This window comes from Cheilinus undulatus, linkage group 1 (assembly GCF_018320785.1).
Source record: "Cheilinus undulatus linkage group 1, ASM1832078v1, whole genome shotgun sequence".
Taxonomy (NCBI): domain Eukaryota; kingdom Metazoa; phylum Chordata; class Actinopteri; order Labriformes; family Labridae; genus Cheilinus; species Cheilinus undulatus.
This window is the reverse complement of record NC_054865.1, coordinates 45,682,291-45,687,442: the sequence shown is the minus strand read 5'-3', so window position 1 is coordinate 45,687,442 and position 5,152 is coordinate 45,682,291.

The following is a 5,152-nucleotide window of genomic DNA, read 5'->3' as shown; positions in this document are numbered from 1 at the left end:
TCGTGCCGATTTGTCTCTAGTTCTTTTGTGCTGTTCCCTGATCCTCACAGGTTAGCCTGGCTGTAATGAAACCCGTTCTTTAAATGAGTCACATCATCCAAAGAGGTGTCGAACAAACCTGAGTCGCTTAACCCCAGTGAGTGCATGTATGTGTGTTTATAGCCCACATGGCGATGAGTCATATTATAACAGGCGTCACTCTCGCACATCTCTCTCCTGCAGTGACAGATCAGACGTCCCCGGCCAGCTGTGATTGGGTTTATTCAGCTCTGTGTACCGTAGAGATCACCCGCTATCAGAGGTAGATATGGCCACTCTTTAACGTCATAATGTTTGCACGCTCACCATCCCTGTGTGTGAGCGTACCTGTGTGTTGTTTATCAGTATCATTCAGGTGGAAGATGGGGTCATGCACCTTAGGGGAGACACGCATACGCTGGGTATTTGGACAAACCCGCAGGTGGAGCATCAACATTAAATTCCGCAGCCTGTTACTATGGCAACAGGGAGTCTCAGTGGTAGTGGCCTGCAGTACCATGTCTCTCTCTCTCTCTCTCTCTCTGACACATGTAGAGAACAGCATAGTCTCTTAATGATGTTTCACCAACTCGCCCACTCATCAGCAGCCACACAATGAGGCTCAGTGAGGGACTTAAAGTGACAGAGATCCTGCTGCTGCTCTATCTGTTTGAGTAGTGTCAATCTAAGGAAATGTCTGAAGTTTAATTCAAATATTCATAAATGTTGGTAATTTCCCATTGAATTTGTTTTATTACTTTGTCCATCAAAAGTGGCAAAATCTGACCATAAATCAAGACCTTTCTCCCATCTAAGAGACAGTTAAAAAACATAACTAAAGAGAAAAAAATGGAAATAAAACTAAATGCAACCAGTCATGAATGCAGGTAACTCCTAAATGGTTAATGTTTTTGTTAAACACCTTTAACCTCTTAAGACCTGAGCTTTTGCTTGGAACACACCTTAAGATTCTCCTACTTTTCTGGGATAAGTGGGTAAAAAATAAACATTGTCTTTGAAGAGGAATTTCTTGGAAATGTTCCTTTCCAAAATCCACAAAAATCCCCTAGAATGTCAAAGAAATTACCTACAATTTCTATTAAAAATTTAAACATATTTTTAAGTAGCCAGAAATTTCTTCCAAAAATCCCCAAATTTTTAAAATAAACTTTATCATAAAGCCTTAACATTTCAATTAAACTTTCCCGAGATATTCCATTTAAAATTCTTTCAAATTTTCAAGCAGATTCTGCAACTTTCAAAGCAAATTCCCCCTACAATTTCTTAGCAAAGTCCCAAAAATGTACAAATGCATTACCCCATTCCATCCGCTCTAGTTAAAGCCTGCCTCCCCTGTCTCAGCCCACTCATCCTGGACATCATCAACTCATCTCTCACATCTGGAACTGTCCCCCTGCTTTCAAACTAGCCACCATCACACCCATAATCAAAAAACGTGGATTGGACCCTGAAGACCCCAACAATTTTCGCCCCATTTCCAACCTCTCATTTCTGTCAAAAAATTCTGGAACATTCTGTCGCCTCACAACTCCAACAATACCTCCACTCCAATCAGCTCTACAGGACTCCTCAATCCGGTTTCCGAACCCACCATAGTACTGAAACCACACTCATAAAAGTTACAAACTACCTCCTGCTTGCATCTGACTCCAGTTTCCTCACTATACTCATCCTCCTTGACCTCTCCATCGCCTTTGATACCATCGACCACTCCATCCTCCTCCACTGCCTACAGTCTATTCGTATCACTGGTTCAGCCCTCTCCTGATTCAACTCCTACCTCTCCAATAGATCTCACTACATCTCTATCAACAACTGCACATCCCACACCATCCCTATTACTCATGGAGTACCTCAAGGTTCGGTGCTTAGTCCCCTTCTGTTCATTCTGTACATGCTTCGCCTTGGACACATCATTTACAAACATGGACTACACTTCCACAGCTATGCCGACGACACACAACTCTACCTCTCCACCAAATCCATCTCCCCCACAACTGTATCAACCATCACAAACTGCCTCTCTGCAATAAAATTCTGGATGACCACTAACTTCCTCAAACTCAACTGCAATAAATCTGAAATCATGATCATGATAATCATAATCAGGACCCAAATCCCTCCTCCCTTCCACTCAGAACTTCTCTCTCACTATCGACAACCACACAGTCACCCCCTCTCCGCAGATCAGAAACCTTGGAGTTATCTTCGACCCCACTCTCTCTTTCAAACCCTACATCCGTCACGTCACTAAAACAGCCTTCTTTCATCTATGTAACATCGCCCATCTCTGTCCCACACTCTCCTTCTCTGCTGCTGAAACACTTATTCATGCTTTCATTTCATCCAGACTTGACTATTGCAACAGCCTCCTCTATGGACTCCATTCCTCCGACTTACAAAAACTGCAATACATCCAGAACTCCGCCGTCTGCCTCCTCACCCACACACGCTCCAGAGACCACATCACCCCTGTCCTCCAACAGCTCCTCTGGCTCCCCATAAAACAGCACATCCATTTCAAGGTCTTGCTCATCACCTACAAAGCCCTCCATAACCTGGCTCCTCCATACATCACAGTCCTTCTTCAGCACCACCGCCCCTCCCGCCTCCTTCACTCAGCTGACTCCAAACTCCTAAATCCCATCACCAAATCCAAGCACCGGACCTTGGGGGATCGAGCTTTTGCCATTGCCGCCCCCACCCTCTGGAACTCAGTCCCCCTCCATATCAGAAACTCTGACTCTCTGCTCACTTTCAAACAATCACTCAAAACTTACCTGTTTAACAATGCATACGACTCCTAACCATTCATGTTTTTCCTCCTGTCCCATTTGTGTGTTTTTGTTCTTGTTCTGTAAAGCGTCTTTGAGTCTCCTTGAAAAGCGCTATATAAGGCTGATGTATTATTATTATTATTATTATTATTATTATTATTATTATTATTATAACCCAAAATTTCATATAAAAGACTTAAACATCCAAACATCCTCTTCTGAAATTTCCATGAAGGTTCTTGAAAACAATCCCTCAACCCCCAATTCCCAAAAATGTACAGATAAATTTCCCAAATTTCCATTGAGGCCCAAAAAAATCAAAACAAATTAACCCCCAAAAAATCCAGACTTTTCCAAATTCCCATGAAAATGCTCCCCTAAAAATCTAAGCAGATTTCCCCACAACCTCCAATGAAACCCTCCAAAGAATAAAAACCTATCCTCTAAATTTCCATGAAAAAAAAATTGAAAATTTTCAAACAATTCCCTGAAACATCAAAACAGCAAATTCTCCCCACGGTTTAACCACATTACTTAAACTTAGATGGACATTCCAGACAATTATCTCACAAATTCTAATTGTGGAAATTCTTACCATGTTGTTGGAAGGCCAAAATGTAATATCCTCATATGTAAATGCAGGGTATTAGGAGGTTAAAGCTCAGCGTCAACAACTTTGTGTCTCAAATGGTGTGGAGAGGGACACTGGTGTGCCTTAAGACATTTCTTGTTGTACCTTGGGAACTTGCAAAACCATACGTTTAAACCACAACTACACAACACTTAAAGTTGCTAAAACATGTTTGAAAGAGGCTATTTTTATGGATATGAATATGGTGTACATTGAGATTTTGGATAGAAGCAGAATTATATCACATGTTCCCACTATCCCGCTTAAGGAAGTAACTGTGATACCCTCGTTGGTATTTTTGCAAAGGAAAGTGGATAGAGATTGAATAGTCAGTCAACTGGAGAGAGAGAGAGAGGGAGAGAGAGAGAGAGAGAGAGAGGGGAATGATGCATGGTAAAGGAGCCACAGGGCAGATTTGAACCCTGGCTGCTTTCTTCAAGGACTACAGCCTCTGTACATTAGATGTGTGCTGACTGAACCTCTAGGCTGCCAGGGCCCCTGTGAGGCCATACTTGAAGATGTACTTTACATCAGTGCTTCCCAAAGTTCAGTCAGGGCCCTCTTGTGGGCACCAGGGGTACTGTTGGTGGGCCACAAGAGGTCATTTACAGTAACTAACAGTAACAATGAACATTTTGTTTGTCTGGATCTTGCACTGTCAGTCAGATGAAAACAAGAAAACAACTTTGTAACCTATGAGTTTACCAAAAAAGGCAAAAATTTGACCTTCAATTGTTTAAAATAAAATAAAAAAACTTCCTTTAAATTTATCACCATAATGATAAGAGTTTGTCTGAACTTGATACATGTGTTGTTTTTTCTTGCATGTTGCTTAAACCCAGTTGAGGGGCTGCTCCACATTGTGGATCATTTTTGTGACGCACATGCATAAAAATAGAAAAGCAGGTGAATTTTCACCATGACTGAGTTTTCTTCAAATTTTGGTGATATTATTGAGCATGTCAAGGCCCCAAAATTAGCAATTCATTTGACATTATTATTACTTATAATAGTAATAATACAATAAATACTATTACTCCTAATTCTACTAATAAGAAGAATAGTATTTGATAAAGAACAACAATGACAATGCATAGTAACAGTTGGTGCTTGTGCCGATTTCTACACCACATATGGCTCAGAGGAATTTCCTCTGATTGTTACTTTCCCTATTTTATGAGGCAAATTTGAAAAATGAAGTGATGAACATGATAATAAGCTGCAGTCCAGCAGCAGGTCATTTTCATCAGCTAAGTGATGGTTTAATTATCAGATGATTTCAGCACTATATTGATGTTCATTCTGCATGTTGATTGGTGTTTAGATGTACCTGACCAAACAGCTGATCTCTGAAGGTGAGAAAGACATCAAAGTCCCTGTGGAGATCAACATCCATGATTTTCATTGGCGGAGGCAGATGGCAGACTATCTTAAACTAAAATTGTATTTCTAATTGTCAATCATAAACAGATATTTACAAAAAAATAAAAGAAGCGGGTGGAATTAAGTTGCCTGGCAACATGTCGTCTTATCCAACCCTGCAGTTATTTCCTCGGTTCTGTGAGGACGTTGGACTCAAAGTGTTTTTCATCACACAAACAAGCTCATATGTATCTTTATTTGTCCTGACCTCAGAGAAACTGATATGTGTCAGTGGCTGTGATTAAATCCCACCTCTTTTATTTCCCCCTGTGTGTCTGTGTTA